The 17,966-nt window shown below is 47.4% G+C and overlaps 1 non-coding gene across 1 annotated transcript; it reads right to left on the bottom strand.

Annotated features, from left to right (window-relative positions):
* Window positions 1–212: 212 nt before the first annotated feature.
* On the bottom strand, window positions 213–286 carry TRNAT-AGU (transfer RNA threonine (anticodon AGU)). Its single transcript has one exon. It is a non-coding gene; the product is annotated as a tRNA-Thr (tRNA).
* Window positions 287–17,966: the final 17,680 nt, after the last annotated feature.

Genomic DNA, 17,966 nt, shown 5'->3' with positions numbered 1-17,966 from the left:
GAACCAAGTAAAGATTGTGGCTCTTCTCGAAAGAAGAAGAAGAAGAAGAAAAGGCAAAGATTGTGGCAAGCAGGCGATGGGTATCAATCAATCAAAGCAGAAAGATGAACCTAGTATTATATACTGTTGCCAGTAGATCTTTTTGTCAAAAGATAGTAAATAAGAGTGAGATTGGGCCACAGCAGATATGGCACCAAAAGAAGTAAAAAACTTGCTTTCATTGAGAGTTGAACTCAAGACCTCCCGCTTACTAAACGGGTGCTCTAACCAACTGAGCTATGAAAGCTTGCTGTCCTGTTTCATTTGAGATCTTACTTATCTGATAGGTAGACGAGAAGGCCTGCAAAAAGTTGAAACAGGACAGACACTAATAAAGTGGGTAAAATCCTAACTCAAACTCGATCTCATTTGGAAGGTAAAAAAAGGAAAGTAAAAAAACAAATCTGCGACAAACGGTGAATTTTTACTATCTTGTCACTGTTCATTTTGTTGCTTCTCCTTTCCATGACCCCCACAAGTGGCCAAGCTTCATCCAGAAATTTTACAAGCTTCTCCTTCCTTTCTACATGCCGATGCCGCTTCCAACAAGGGAAGATCGACACAAATTGATGAAACACTGCATTCATGACAAGAACGCATTGGTTTTTTTACAGCTTGCGTTGTTTGGATTCTCACCAATGAAACTACAAAGGAATGCTTCGAGCAACACAATACTACTCCCTCCGTTCCCAAATATAAGTCTTTCTAGACATTTCAACAAGTGACTACTCCCTTCGTTCCTAAATACTTGTCTTTCTAGGCATTTCAACAAGTGACTACATACGGAGCAAAATGAATGAATCTACACTCTAAAATATGTCTACATACATCCGTATGTAATAGTCATTTGAAATGTCTAGAAAGACAAATATTTAGGAACGAGGAAGTACATACGGAGCAAAATGAGTGAATCTACACTCTAAAATATGTCTACATACATCCGTATGTTGTATTTCATTTGAAATGTTGAAAAAGACTTATATTTAGGAACGGAAGGAGTACATGACAGAAAGTGCAGAGAGATGCCATGCATGGCCTTGCACAAGAACCTTCTTTTTTTTTGGCACAAGAATCTTCGAGTGTCCTTGCCACCGATGCGCGCGCGCATCTCTCATGAGTTACTCTTGCTTGGCGGCGCAGGAACCATGGGAGCCCCACTGAGGAAGCATCCACACAATCGATGTCCCTGAGCAAAACAGAGTGGATTTATCAGACATCATGAAACTGAAACAGATGGTGCGTTCAGAGCCAGGTTCAGTACCTGCAAGCAATCCAACGGTGCTCAGGTTTGCTGCGGCCATGGTCTTGTATACCAAGTAGAAAAAAGTACCGGGTCTAGGCCGGAGGTTGTAGGGGAAGGAGGGAGCTAGTCGTGGATGAACACGCGGACGCCGGCGGCTGGGCGCCGTCATGCGCGAGGAGGCGGCGGCTGAGAGGGAGATGGCGCAGGGAAGGAGGCGGCTAGGGTTAGGTCTCCCGACTCTCTAAGGAAGCCGAGCAAATATTATTGCTTCTTGCTTAATTTCAAAATGGATCTTTACACGAGTTTATATAATTCTCCTACTAAGATAATTGGGCTAAGCCCCTAATAACAATAAGATAGACTGGGTCACAACTAACTGGGCTAAGCCCCTAATATGTCGGTCATAACATTTCTGCTCGCCTGCACAAACAGCTCGTCCTCGAGCTGGAAGGCGGGGAAGCGCTTGTGGAACTCCTCGAGGTGATCAACCGTCGCCAAACACCTCCGCGACAGCTGGGGTGGGCAGGTTGCCTAGCCCGGCGGCAGCGGCGTCCTTCTCAATGTAGTCCGTAGCCTCCAGGGAGAAGAGCCGCGGGCAGATGTGGCCGGGCACATAGGGCTCGTCGCAGTTGAAGCACAACCTTGGCGGCGACGCTCGAGTAGCTCGGCCGTGGTGAGCCAGCAGAACGGCCGTGTCACAGTCGCGGCGAGGGGTGCCGCGGAAGCCTAAGTAGGCCGACCCTGCGCGGGAACATTCGGCCAGGGTGGCGGCCCAGCGGCCCGGGACAGTAACGCCTGCTGGATGGCCACCGCGCGGCGCTCGAACGCTCGAGCGTAGTACATGGCCGTCTGGAGGTCTTGGGGTCCCTGCAGCTCCAAGTACACGCGGATATGATCCGGCAGACTGCCGACGAAGAGCTCGGCCCGCTGGCGAGCCGTCACGCGGGGCGCATGGCATGCCAAGGCCTAAAAGCGGTCGGTGAAGTCATGCACCGTAGAGGTGAAGGGGAGACGGCCCAACTCCGCCAGCCAGCTCCCGCGTATCGGTGGCCTGAAGCGAAGGAGGCAGAGCTCGCGAGAACGCTCCCATGGAGGCATGTCGCCCTCGTCCTGCTCGAGAGCGTAATACCAAGTCTGTGTGGCACCTCAGAGGTGATATGAAGCGAGCCAGGAACGGTCTGACGCGAGCGTGTGTTGCCCCCGGAAGAACTGGTCACACTGATTAAGCCAGTTGAGGGGTCCCCGGTGCCGTCGTAGGTGGCGAAGGCGAGCTTGGCGAAGCGCGGCGCCGTCTGGGTATGGCCGCCGTGGGGGTACGGCTCGGCGGGCGGAGCAGCGGCACCGGGTCGGTGATGACAGGGGGCCCCCGTGGAACGGCGGCGCGTCAAGGCCAACACAGGGGGCCCGTGGAGCTAGAGGACCCGCCGTACTGCGCCTGCTGTGACGGCACGTGCGGCGGTCCCGAGGCCACCGTGTAGACCGGCTGAGACGATGACTCGGTCAACCAGGCCGGTAGCGGGGACGGTGAGGGCGGGAACCGGACCTGGTGGAGCGGAACTCCCACTGGCGAGGTCGATGCGGGGCCAAAGCTGACCGGCGGTGGCTGCTGCAGCTACAACGGCTGCTGCGGTGTCGCACCGGGCAACGGCAGCAGCTGCTGCGGAGGAGGCCGCCAGGAGCGGCGGCTGCCACTGTAGCCAGGGCATGGTGGTGGTGGTGATGGATGGCAGCTGCAGCGGCCCAGTGAGCGCGGCAAAGGCCGCCTGGTGCGGCGGCAGCCACGGCGGCGAGGCGGCGGCGGTGGCCGGCGCTGCCGGGTGCGGCCCATAGGAGCTGGCCAGGTATAGCCGGATCCCCTGGACGGCTGTGACGAGGTCATGGAGGATCCCGGTGACCTCCTCTGGAGTGTAGACGGCTGCTGGTGGAGCGGTGGAGGGCATCGGCATCTGGGCGGTGGAGGCGCCGGCGGTGGAGATCAGCGGCGCGGATGGGGAGGGTAGCGGCGCGGATGGGCAGGGCAGCGACACGGTGTAGATGGCCAGCGGCGCGGATGGGCAGGGCAGCGACACGGTGTAGATGGCCAGCGGCGCGGTGGTGGCGGTCGGCAGCGGAAGCGACAGGGTTGGCGGCGGTGAAGACATGATGGAAACTGAGCTACCTGATACCAAACTGGTAGAAACTAGGGTTCTACCGGATTTAGGCCGGAGGTTGTAGGGGAAGGAGGGAGCTAGTTGTGGACGAACACGCGAACGCCGGCGGCTGGGTGCCGTCATGCCCGAGGAGGCGGCGGCTGAGAGGGAGATGGCGCAGGGAAAGAGGCGGCTAGGGTTAGGTCTCCCGGCTTCCTAAGGAAGCCGAGCAAATATGATTGCTTCTTGCTTAATTTCAAAACGGATCCTTACACGAGTTTATATAATCCTTCTACTAAGATAATTGGGCTAAACCCTTAATAACGATAAGATAGACTGGGCCACAAGTAGCTGGGCTAAGCCCCTAATATGCCGGTCATAACAACATAACCTCCCGATCTTTATTTCTGTTCCCTTCAGCCCCTAGATCGGGCAAAATCAATCCCTGAATGGTTTTGACTCATCTTGGCGTTGACGTGGCAACAGTCAAATGGTGGTTTTGACCTATGGGTGGGCCTCCATCAGGTGGACCATGATTTGTTGTCGCCTACCTCCTCGAGCATCGCCCCCTCGCACCCGAACCCTGCCCCGCCTCCGACCGACGCCGGTGATTGTCGAAGTTCCAAGGCGCCACCCCGAGCGCCCCGCTTCTCCTTCCTCCCTTCTCTTTCCTCTCCCTCTCTCTTCATTCGTATCTCTCTCTCAGGTACACGTCGCTCCGCCGCCACAAGCCCGCCGCCGTACCATCTTCACACCGCCGCCGGAGTCCGGATCCGGTCGGAACCAGATCAGATGGGGGTGCCACCCTCGGATCTGGTCGTCCCTCGCCTCCCCGCGCCGCCTGCATCACTATGGCGCCGCCATCTTCACGTCCATGGCCGACCCTTGCTACCGCATCCACACTCCTGGCCGGCCGCCTCTGGTCAACGGCAGGCCACGACCTCCGCAGCCGCCTTGACCATCGCCCCGGCCTCCACTGCGCACGGCTGCGCCGGAGCACGACCGCGCCGATGCGCCACCGCTGAAGCCCTCCACGCCAGCGACCTCAGAGCAGGACCGCGCTGATGTGGCATCATTAGTTTAGGTCCCCTTCTATTAATCTGAGACATTGACATGTGGGCCCCCTTCATCACTAGGGTTAGTCTGAGACATTGACATGTGGGTACCCTTCTGTTAACGATGCAATTAGGGCTAAATTAGTCCCTTGTTAATCCCCGTGCAACCGAGATGTGGGCCCCATGTGTCATATTTGATCGGGCCCAACAGTCAATGAGAGTGTCTAGCTGAGAGGGACCCATCCGCAGGCCAAATACCGTCTTTGACTGTGTCCACGTCAGCATTCGGTATGGGCAAAACCAGCCAGGGACGTTTTTTGCTCGGTTTGAGATTGTTTAGGGGGGAAGGGAACTGAAAGATTAATAGTAAAATGGACTTTTTTCTAGCAAGTTATTCAGTGAGGAAATGTCCGAGGGCGTAGACGAACGACAGGAAGGTGGCTAGGTACAGAGGCCTGTTGTCCAGGTTCAGTGCGCACAGGAAGCACAGCGTGCAGGTCAGCAGCGTCCAGATTAGGATTCAGTTTGTCCGTGCACATCGGTCACTGCATGTAAGAGAACAAGGTTAATCATCTCGTAGGTACGATTTGTTTTTCTCAGAAAAAAAAAGTCTTCTTATGCACATGATCCAGAAGGAACGATGGACTGCAGATATTGACAGTTGTAAACACTGCGGCAGATCGAGAATGTCAGCAGCTTGTTTAACTGAAGGTGGGCATGGGGCAGATCTGCAGCCCCAGTTTACTCCCACAATTCTGAACAGTGCACACTGACAGACAAAATCCCAGTGATCCAGTGGGGTGCGGCTGTGCTGCATTCTCTGCCGCGCATATCAGCCCGGGTCTAGTCAGAAATCGAGCAATCGAGAGGTGGGGATGGAGAAGGAGGGGGCACAGGCACACACTCTGCGTCCGGGAGAAGACGGCGACGCGGAGCGCCCAGATGTTGAAGAAGCCGAACCAGACGGAGGCGAGGCGGAGGGAGCCCACCTGCCAGCATCAGCCACCACCCCAGCGCCGGAATGCCCTGACGCTCCACCATGCTTGCTTTCTCCTTGATCTCCCCGGACGGCGGCCGGCGGCGATGGTGCTTCGTCGAGCAGATCGATCTCGTCTCAGTAGAGCAGAGCACGTAATTAGTCAACAGGCGGGTGTGTCTGTGTGTGGCGGTTGGAATTGACGTGGTGGTGGGCTGGGCTGTACTGTGGTATGCTGATAGGGCCCGACTTTCTTCTTTTCGAGATACTTGGCCCGTACCGGCCTATAAGCTGCCAGGTATGTGCATGCAGCGACTGAGATGCATGAAGCTCTTTATTTATTTTTTTGAACGAAAATACTAGTTCCACACCTCAAAAAATATATACACATAGACATATAATTGTAGTATACACGTATAAAATTTCATGAACACTCATGTTCATATAAAACACAAATACATAGGTTAAAATAAGTTTTCTTTGTTATTTTTGGGCCAGATATCTGTCTTTTTTTATATAGCATGCAAATAATTGAATCAGTTGATGAAACTTCATACATACTTCAATAACATGCGTATGTATTTGTAGAAAAAAATGAAAAAAATGAAACTTAAATATATTTTCATTTTTTAATAAAAAGAGGCTCCATGGAGACGTCCTTTGCAAATTGCAACGCTGCACTCGCCAGGGATCACAGTTTAGGGGAGAAAGAAAAATTCCATGCTATCTGAGGGCATCTCCAATGGCATCCAAACCATACTCATCTATTTGTTCATGGGCATGTTCGCACCTTTCCGAACTTCCTTACTCGACCCTCCCTTTGAAGCGAGAATGGGGGATATCGGACCGTCAGGAACAAAAATGAGGGAGTCTCTTGTATGATCATTTTGTTAATATTGAAATGGGAGAACCCTTTAGCGGTGACAGAAGATATTTGTGCAAGGCTTTATTTATGCCGGACTACCAACCATCTAGGAGTATTTATTTTTGTTCTCGTTCGGCCACACCCATCAACTTATATGACTCTTTTCTTAACATAGATGGGCCGAGAAGGACCCAGAGATATAGCTTTCCGGTTAATTATGAAGCGGTGCCAATACAAAGCTCCACAGAGGATTCAAAAGAAAGAAAGTTACAACCACGTCCCATAATTGCACAAGAAGGACCTTAGCCTGAGGATAAGAAAAGCAGTCAGGTCCAATAATAATCTTTGCTAAATCGCTTGGAGATGTTCTGGCCACTGCCGAAGACGTCATTTGGCGCCCCGGCATGCATCGGCATCGCACACTGGCCAACTTCAGGAGAAGCCAGCGGGAGGGATCGATGGACTGCAAGCTAAAACTACGTACATTGCCTCCCATAAGGCATCGAAGCCACAAACGTCAGATTCCAGGTGCCAACACTCTTCGGGGTAGCCCTTTGTCGTAATGGTCACCGGTGAGGCTTCAAGGCCAACAGCCAAGCACCACTTGCTTGCCCTCCACGGGAGGGCAAAGGCCATAGCCGGCGCCGTAACTCCTTCGCCAGAGCCGATGAGGATGAACCGCTGCCCTTTTTTTTCGAAAAGGAGACTCTCCGGTCTCTGCATCAGAACAATGTATACGATCAACTTTATAAATAAGAAAATAGGTTCAACAAAGTCTTAAAGTCTCCAAGAAAAGTAAAGAAAAATTCACAAAGAGCCAAAAGACCAAAAACAAAACTAGCCAAAAGAAGTCATAACCGGCTGGCATAAGAGAGATAGGTAAACTAATTGCCTATCCTATTACATGACCGTTATCCAAACCGGTTGAAGATATCTCGTGCTACCATCTCCCATCGGATAGATCCAGTAACCAAACGCTCTCAGGCCTCGTCGGAGTGAGTAGCGACCACATACGGATCAACGCAGTGGCTCAGAAGATAACCTGGAAAAAATGAATATTTGTTGCTCTGTTAAAAACCAAATCATTTCTGCAGTTCCATACTGCCCATAATAAAGCACATGCTCCTACGCGAATGTGTCGTGATGTTTCCGACTTTATTCTGTTAAGCCACGTTCCAAATAACGTGCTGACAGAACTCGAAGGAGTAATATTAAAAGCAATATGGACCGACCGCCATAAGACTTTTGCCAACGGGCACTCGAAAAAAAGGGGTTTGATGGTTTCATCCCGATCGCAGAAGCTACACCTAGCAGGTCCTGTCCAGTTACGCTTTACCAAATTATTCTTGGTAAAGATTACTTGTTTATGTACAAACCACATAAACACTTTAATTTTCAAAGAAACTTTAACAACCCAAACATATTTGGAACTAGGAATGAAGCTTGAATTGATAACATCAAGATACATTGATTTGACTGTAAACTCTCCATACCTAGTAAGTTTCCAACGTAACTTGTCGGGTTGTTGAGAAAGCTGAACCTCCATCAGTCTACTCACTAGATGGAGCCACTCTTCCCAACGATTATCAGCTAGCGTCCTCCTGAACTGAATATTAAGGGGAGTGGATTGAAGTACCGTTGCAACGACCGCATCACGTCGTTGAACAATGCGATAAAGAGACGGATATTGAAGTGCAAGGGGGTCTCTCCGAGCCAAGTATCCTCCCAGAATCATGTGGTAGCACCATTACCTATAATAAACTTTGTCCTATTAAAAAAGCCAATTTGACTCTCATAAGCCCTTTCCAAAAGGGTGAGTCAGTTGGCCTCGCTGTCACCTAGGACAAAATTTTGGATTGAAGATACTTGCTACGAAGGATCTGTGCCCAAGTAGCATCAGTCTCGATAGATAGCTTCGACAGCCACTTGCTAAGAAGACATCTGTTCTTGACCTCGAGGTTCTCAATGCCAAGACCCCCTTGGTCTTTCGGTCGACAGATAATATCCCATTTGACGAGTCTGTACTTTCTTTTTAGTTCATCACTCTGCCAAAAGAATCGGGATCGATAGAAGTCCAGTCTTTTTTTAACTCCCACTGGGACCTCAAAGAACGATAAAAGAAACATAGGCATACTCGTGAGAACCGAATTAATCAGAATTAATCGGCCTCCATAAGACATGAGCTTGCCCTTCCAGCAACTCAGTTTCTTTTCAAAGCGATCCTCGATACACTTCCATTCCCTGTTTGTCAGCTTACGATGGTGAATTGGTATACCTAAATACGTAAAAGGAAAAGTCCCCAATTCGCATACAAACAATTGCCTATAAACCTCTTGTTCCTCATTGGCTCTACCAAAACAGAACAATTCGGTTTTGTGAAAGTTAATCTTTAACCCGATCAATTGTTCAAATAAGCACAACACCAGCTTCATATTTCTTGCTTTTGCCAAGTCATGCTCCATAAAAATGATCGTATTATCAGCGTACTGTAGGATAGACACACCTCCATCGACTAGATGAGGCATCAATCCACCCACCTGACCAGCCTCCTTAGCTCTTCCTATCAGAATTGCCAACATATCAACTATGATGTTGAACAAGATAGGAGACATTGGATCCCCTTGTATCAGGCCCTTATGTGTCTGGAAGTAGTGACCTATGTCGTCATTCACTTTAATTCCAACACTCCCTTTTTGCGTGAAAGATTTTACCTGGCGTCGCCAGGCTTCTTCAAAACCTTTCATACGCAAGGCCTGTTGAAGGAATGACCATTTGACTTTATCGCACACTTTCTCAAAATCCACTTTAAAAACAACTCCATCTAGTTTTTTCGAGGGAATTTCATGGAGCGTTTTATGAAAGACCACAACCCCTTCTAGGATGTTTCTGTCCGGCATGAAAGCAGTTTGGGAATGCTGCATCACAGAATGCGCAATCTGTGTGAGCCTATTAGTCCCCACCTTGGTGAAAATTTTGAAACTAACATTGAGAAGACAGATCGGCCTGAACTGCTCAATTCTCACAACCTCTATTTTCTTAGGAAGCAATGTTATTGTTCCAAAATTCAAGTGAAATAACTGAAACTGTCCAGAGAATAAATCATGGAACATCGGTAACAAATCCCCTTTAATAATATGCCAACACTTTTTATAGAATTCTGCCGGAAATCCATCCGTCCCTGGGGCTTTATTGCTTTTCATCTGTGTAATGGCATCAAACACCTCTTTCTCAGAAAACGGGGCTATCAAAATATCATTGTCATCAGCAATGAGTTGACGCACATCCTCAATCCTAGACTCATCTAGGGACACACAATTATCCTCTGGAGACCCAAACAGCTGCTTGTAATATTCGGTAATGTATAATTTTAGGTTATCCTGTCCTACAATCGTGCCTTCATCTTGTTCAAGCTGAAAGATTCTCTTCTTTCTGTGCTTGCCATTAGCAACGAAGTGAAAGAATTGAGTGTTCGCGTCCCCCTGGACAACTTTGCGAACCTTAGCTCGCAACACCCACTTTAATTCATCTTCACGGAGAAGATCTTTCAACCTCATCTCCGCTTCTAGTTTAGCATGCAGCTCCGTGGCTTGCAAAATTGTGGACTCGACTTTTAATTCTAGGGACTGAATAAGTGTAAGAAGCCTTTCCTTCTCGACCTTATATATCCCACTAAGATGCTTGGCCCACCCACGCAAGAAACTTCTCAAATGCCTTATCTTATTCTGCCAGCGCTCAACCGAAGTCCTACCTCCTACATCCTTAGCCCATTCCCTGGCTACCAGATCTAAGAAGCCTTTCCGTTCAAACCATGCCAGCTCGAAAGAGAATGAGTTTTTGTTCCCCATGTGGGTTGGCTCACCCAATTCCAGAAATAAAGGCGTATGGTCAGAAATTCCATGTGTAAGTGCCTGGACTATAACGAAAGGGAATTTATGTTCCCACTCGACACTTGCTAAGACTCGATCCATCTTTTCAAACATCGGATTTGGCAAAGAATTAGCCCAAGTAAATTTTCTACCCGAAAGCTCTATCTCTCTCAGATCCAAGCTTTCTATGATTGTGTTAAACATAAACGACCATCTGCCGTCGAAGTTATCATTGTTCTTTTCCTCTCTCCTCCTAATGATATTAAAATCTCCCCTATCCAAAATTGGGAGCTGCTCAGAGCCGCAAATCCTAACAAGATCCGCCAAGAACTCTGGTTTGAGCTCAGGCTGCGCGGCACCATAAACCGCCACCAGAGCCCAATTAAACCCATCAGCTTTCGACCGTACTCAAAACTTAATTGCGAAATCGCCCATCACTACACTTCAGACTTCCAACGAATCGCATCTCACTCCAAGTAAGATCCCACCCGATCTTCCTCTCGGAGTGTAGGGGTACGCGATAGAAAACAAAAATTTCGGTATAGCGAGCACACCCAGGATCACTATGGAGACTACATACAAGGTTTGATCTGTTCCGTACCGACTCAAAGCGCAGCAGAAGAAGAGTCGGTGGAGATCGTTGGTGCAGATCCCGGCAACTAGGATTTACAACCTCCCAACCGCAAGGATGTACTCCCTCGCCGGACAGCCCTTCGGGAGGTGGTCGGACAGTCCCCCGGACGATGTCGCGGACAGCCCTTCGGGAGGACACTCGAACAGCCCCTCGGGTAAAAGACCAAAACTACGACCTCTCTACGGGGTTGCACACATACGATGTCAGCTATCCGGCAGGGCTTCGCCGTCCAGAACTAGTTCCTGTCGGAACCCAAACATCCTTACGGCTCTACGAAACTCTTTTCGTGGGAGGGAGAGAAGAAGCCAGATAATGCATGGCATGTGTATGAGAGCAAGGGATGATTGTGGAGGGCTGCCCCTCCACCTCTATTTATAGGAAATCCCAAGGGGTAGGGTAGTTTAACACAAAAACCCAAAATGCACATGAATGAAGTCCTTCCTTAAGGGCATAAGAGTGAAAACCAAGGAACAAGAGGGGCTCCAAGGTGGAGCCCCAAGTGTGGCCGGCCACACCCCTTGGGGGGGCCCCATGCGGGCCTCCCAATCCATCCATGTAATCCCTAGATCTTTTGGAAAGATCCCCTTTAGATATTTTCCCAAAAAGCAACCAATCAGTGCATTTCACTACGATGACATTTTTCAGCGTCCGTTCGAATTGGAAATATTTATGTGGGCTTAGAACATTTCCAGTACCGACCAAAATTATTTTCAACGTGTTCCGAAACAATTCCGGTTTAGTGATTTTCATCTGTGAAAAGTATCTTAAGTGGTTCCGGCAGCTCCGAAGCTTATCCGGTTATTATCCCGGAAAATTCCAGAATGCTTCCAGAATGATTCTGGCACCCTCCAAGAATTATCAGGCATGTGCCGAAACCAATTTGACTTAATGGTATCCCCTGAAACAACTTTTTAGTTTCATCGAAACTCATCCGATGACCTCTCTCTGCGAAACCTTTCCCGCTGTCCGAAACTTTTCCGGTGTCCGAAACTTTTTCGGTGATTTTCTCTCAGACTCCCTGTCTAGTATTCAACAGATATATGACCCTTAAGCGTGTGACCCTATAGGTTCGGTGAAGTATAGACATGACCCGGAACCCCTTCCGATCAATGATCAACATCGGAGCCGTGGACACCCACATTGACCCCTATACCCACACGAATGAATATTCGAGTGAACCTCCAGTTGATGTGTGCTATTCCTGTTGCTTCGGGATATGTTACAAATACCCGAGGTGAGACATGTTGGCATTCCCGTGGATCAACAACTTGTCCACTATGCTAGTTACCTCGTTACCGGCATTGTTCTCTTTTCTCGTTTCCGTGTTCCGGCATCCCAGTGATCAAATCACAAGGTGTCTGGCCAGACGATTATGGATATCGTAACACCGAGAGGGCCCGAGAATATTTCTCCATCGTCGGAGGAGCAAATCCCAATCTTGATCTATCTCGTTACTTGCCATACTTTTCTGTGAACCCGTAAGCTGCCGTAATAGCCACCCAATTACGGATGACGTTTAACAAACCCCAAAGTTCATGAAGCAAGTACGAAGGAACTCGATACTCTCATGGTCTAAGGAATTATGCAAACATTAACTATCTGTGTGTTATTAACCATAAACTTGTGATGAAAAGAATCTCATAGCATAACATCAATTTGGGTCGATTCAACACAAGTGTTCTACCAACATCGCGCCCTCAGAATTGCCAGCATAGACATGCCCATGATCAGGAAAACAGGATCATCATGCAATACATGAGCCAGTCTTAGAGGCAAGACTAGGAATACATTTTACCGTTTAGTATACCACACGTGCACATGAGTTTCCCTCCGAGCCTCGTGGATATTGCAGACTTGAGAATCATTGCCGTTATAGCATGGAAGCTAAACATTCATTACAAACTTTGGAGATACAAAATAACTGTTATTACTGCCTCTAGGGCATATCTCCTACAAACTCCCACTTGCACTAGAGTCATAATCCAGTTACATGGCTTCCCTAACACCAACGGCTATCCGGTGCTGCTCATGCATTGCTTGTGGTAGAGGCTTTGTCATCGGGTCTGACACGTTCAGATCCGTGTGAACTTTGCATACTTTCACTAAACCCACTTTGACATGATGTCGGGTGAGTTTATATTTGCGTTCAATATGTCTTGTCTTATGGTGCGAACTTGGCTCCCTTGCCTGAGCCACGGCGCCACTATTATCACAATAGATCTCCACCGGGTCCTGGGCACTAGGAACCACACCAAGGTCTTCAAGAAATTGCTTGATCCATACCGCCTCCTTGGAGGCTTCTGAAGCAGCAACATATTCTGCCTCCGTCGTAGAATCCGCCACAGTCTTTTGTTTGGAACTTTTCCAATCAACTGCGCCACCATTCAATATGAAAACATAGCCTGATTGAGATTTGAAGTCATCTGGGTCAGTCATGAAGCCTGCATTAGTGTAACCACTTACAATGAGCTCTTCATCACCTAGTACACAAGGAGTAAATCCTTGGTCCTTCTGAGGTACTTAAGAATACCCTTGACTGCGGCCAAGTGTTCCAATCCTGGATCACTTTGGTATCGGCTGCTAACACTTAGCGCATAGGAAACGTCCGGTCTTGTACATAGCATGGCATACATAATAGAACCAACTGCCGAGGCATATGGAACATCATTCATTTGCACTCGCTCATCGAGAGTCCGAGGACACTGATTCTTGCAAAGCACTGTGCCAGGTGACATGGGGAGAAGGCCCTTCTTGGAGTTCTCCATGTTGAACCTTTTCAACACCTTGTCAATGTACGTGCTTTGGCTAAGTGCTATCAGGCGTTTTGATCTATCTCTATAGATTCTGATGCCTAATACATATGCCGCTTCGCCTAAGTCTTTCATTGAAAAACTTTTCTTCAATGAGTCTTTTATTTCGCTAAGAAAATTCACGTCATTTCCAATCAATAATATGTCATCCACATACAAGATTAAAAATGCTTTTGCGCTCCCACTAAACTTCTTGTAAACACAAGATTCTTCGTCATTCCTGATGAAGCCAAATTCTTTGACCACTTCATCAAAACGAATGTTCCAGCTCCTTGACGCTTGCTTCAGACCATAAATGGCTTTCTGAAGTTTGCATACCTTTCCAGCATCCTTATGAACGACAAAACCTTCTGGCTGTATCATGTATACATCCTCTTTGAGGTTTCCATTTAGGAAAGCTGTTTTGACACCCATCTGCCATATTTCATAATCGAAATAAACAGCTATTGCGAGTAATATCCGAACAGACCTAAGCATAGCTACGGGTGAGAAAGTCTCGTCGTAGTCCACTCCTGGAACTTGTGTGAACCCTTTCGCGACAAGTCTAGCTTTGTGGATAGTAATATTACCATCCACATCTGTCTTCCTTTTGAAAATCCATTTACAACCAATCGGCTTTACGCCTTCAGGAAGTTCTTCCAAGTTCCAAACTTGGTTTTTGTACATGCATTCCATTTCGGATTTCATGGCCTTGTGCCATTCCTTTGAGCTGGGCCCCGCCATCGCTTCCTTGTAGTGCGCAGGTTCATCGTCTTCAAGAATGAAGATTTCATTATGAAACCACTCAGGTGGCTGGATAGCCCTACCTGATCTGCGCGGTTCAGTTACAACATTGTCCGAAGTCTCCGCATCATATGCGGCAACTTCAGGCTCAGTTGCAGGGATAATTAGCGGAATTTCTTCCGGTTTCTTAGCCATATCAACTGTTGCCAAAGATTCACTAATCTCATCAAGTTGTACTGTCCTCCCACTTAATTGTTTGGCGAGAAACTCGTTCTCAAGAAATTGTCCATTTCTGGCAACAAACACTTTGTTATCGGACGGGTGGTAGAAGGAATACCCAATTGTTTCCTTGGGATAACCTACAAAGTAACATTTGTCTGATCTGGGATCTAGTTTGGTAGGTTGTAAACGTTTTACGTATACCTCACAACCCCAAATCCTGAGATGCGACAAACCGGGTTTCTTCCCGTTCCATAACTCGTATGGTGTCGTCTCAACTGATTTAGACGGTGCTCTGTTAAGTGTGTGAGCAGCAGTTTCCAGTGCGTGACCCCAAAAAGATATCGGAAGATTTGTAAGAGACATCATCGACCTTACCATGTCCAACAAGGTTCGGTTACGTCGTTTCGTTACTCCATTTCTTTGTGGAGTTCCGGGAGGCATAAGCTGCGAAACGATTCCACGGTCATTTAGATGTTGGCCAAACTCATGACTAAGATATTCGCCTCCGCGATCAGATCACAGAAACTTAATCTTTTTGTTACGATGATTTTTTACCTTATTCTGAAATTCTTTGAACTTTTCAAAGGTTTCTGACTTATGCTTCATTAAGTAGATATAGCCATACCTAGTCAAATCATCAGTAAAAGTCACGAAGTAGAAATACCCACCCCATGCGCCTATGTTCATTGGATCACATACATCACTATGTATTATTTCCAATAATTCACCCGCTCGTTCAGGATGACCCGTGAACGGCGCCTTGGTCATTTTCCCCATCAGGCAAGCTTCACATGTGTCAAATGACTCAAAATCAAAGGACGGTAAAACTCCATCTTTATGGAGTTTTTGCATGCGTTTCTTTCCGATGTGGCCAAGCCGACAGTGCCACATGAAAGTGGTGGTGGTATCAGCCTTCTTAAGGCGTTTAGCATTCACGTTAAAGACATCATTTCCACATTCAAGATTTAGTATGAAAGGCCCCCAACAATGGGTGCAAATCCATAAAACATATCCTTACAATAAAGTGAACAACCATTGTTCTCAGACTTGTACGAATACCCATCGTGTACTAAACATGATCCGGAGATAATGTTTCTACACAACAGTGGAACAAAATAACAGTTACTTAGTTCTAAGATAAATCCTGAAGGGAGACGTAGAGGCATAATGCCGACGGCTTGAGCGGCAATCCCAGCGCCGTTCCCGACGCGCATCACGACTTCATTCTTTGCCAGCTTGCGCACCTTCTAAAGCCCCTGTATCGAGTTGCAAATGTGAGCAACTGATCCGGTATCAAATACCCAAGACTTAGAATTTTCGCTAGCAAGCAAAACGTCAATGACATTAACTTGTATGACAATTATACCTTTTCCGGTTGTCCCGGTCTTCTTATCTTCCAGATACTTCTTGCAGTTTCTCTTCCAGTGTCCTGTGCCCTTGCAGTAGAAGCACCCAGTTTCATTCTTGGCTGCGCCCTTAGAGTTGCTTTGGGAGCCGGTCTTACCGGCGCCCTTGCACTTCTTTGGCTTGCCTTTCTTTTTGAAACTGGCGGTTTTATTCACAAGCAACACTTGCTTGCGATTTTTCCGCAGTCCTCCTTCTGTAGTTTTCAGCATGGCGAGCACCTCTTCCGGTGTCTTCTCCATCCCTGTCATGTTGTAGTTCATGACAAAACCGTCGTAAGACGGGGGGAGTGAAGAAAGCAACATGTCCATCATATGGCCAGGTGGAAGTGGAAATTCTAGGGCTTTAAGCCTTTCAGAATAGCCAATCATTTTGACCACGTGTTCACCAACTGAACTACTCTCAGCCATCTTGCATTCCATCAAAGCCTTCATGATATCAAATCGTTCAGACTTTGCGGTTTCCTTGTACAGAGCATCCAATTCCCGGATCATATCACGGGGTTTATGGAATTCAAAACATTTTTGAAGCCCTGGACTCATGCAAGCTAGCATGAGGCATTGCACTAAGTTGTGATCATCATCCTTAGTGGCCCAGACATTTTGTTCATCTTCCGGGGCCTCTACCGCCGGTTTAGCTGGAAGAGAAGTTTCAAGCATGTACAATTTCTTAGCGCTCCGGAGGACAATCCTCAGGTTACGGACCCAGTCCGCATAGTTGTTTCCAGTCGTAGCTAACTTCTCTTTCTCTAACATCGGGCCTAAGTTGAATGCAGTGTTGTGAGCCATTTGATCTACAACGAAAAATACAAGTTTCACTTAGACTTTGTTTATAATGAAATTTGCACTAGTGAATAAACATTTTTATTCTAAAGTGCGCTCCCACTCAAATCAATATCTCTCATAATTGATTTAGGGTGATTCAAGATCCAGATTTCTATTCGATGCCATTGACGGGTTCATCAATGATGACACCAATTTCAATCGGTAGGCCAACTTGCTGATCACATCTCTATGTGATTCTTGTTCATCTTTCGATGGGCGTGTTCCGAGCTCTGGACTCTCCTGCCTGAACGTCAAAGACAACCAAGTGATCTTGTTGTGAGGTCTGACCTCACCCACCTCATTCCTCTCGATTCGTTCGTGCTCATGTGTACATGGCGCACCCCGAAAAGATACGAATTTCAGACGGTGCTACACTTGGGTGAACACTAACTACTTTGATATTTTAAGTTTGAGAGATCACCCTAATAAAAGCGACTACCGCACCATCAAGAAGGATGTATCAAGAGGGATAAACATCTCAGGCAATTCATAATAGCATGATATGGTATAGCCTCTTCTGACGAAGAAGTTAAGTATTTATTCGTCTTCGGCATTCGCATCGGTGTTCACCTTTGCGAAGATTGCCACCACCTTATCGATGCACCAGATAATATCACTATCTCCATAGCAAATAAAATAAATGCATTACTTAAGGTTGACACGTAGGTCATTAAAGTGCAATCATATGGCTCCAGCCATCACGCCGAATCATGACACGCAGGTCATGTTAATTACATCATATAGTCATCTCATACACAATCAAATTGAATATGAGCATTGCTATACCACATCACATGCACATCCTACAAAACCAAGTTAGACGCCTCTAATCGGTTTATGCAAAATTTTATTTTACGTGGCTTCTAAGGTTTTGACTTAAACCACAACTACCAACGTTTTATCATCAAGTATGATTATTCAAGTTGCTAGATTAACATCTCGGGGTGTATGAAACACGAGATAATTAAATCTCGGGCCCCATACTAAACTTCGTCATACGCATGACCCCCGTGCAGATCATATCTGCAATGCCCTTTCATCTGCGAATTTCATCTTTCTTTTGACTATGGCAGAACCCAAAGAACTGATAGCACTTCCATGATCAATCATGATCACAGATTGCGAGAACTTTGTCAAATTCCACCATGCTGTCTCGAGATTGAGCAAACGCAAATT

This window comes from Triticum aestivum, chromosome 5A, assembly GCF_018294505.1.
Source record: "Triticum aestivum cultivar Chinese Spring chromosome 5A, IWGSC CS RefSeq v2.1, whole genome shotgun sequence".
NCBI classification, from domain to species: domain Eukaryota; kingdom Viridiplantae; phylum Streptophyta; class Magnoliopsida; order Poales; family Poaceae; genus Triticum; species Triticum aestivum.
This window is presented reverse-complemented; position numbering and strand designations above follow the sequence as displayed.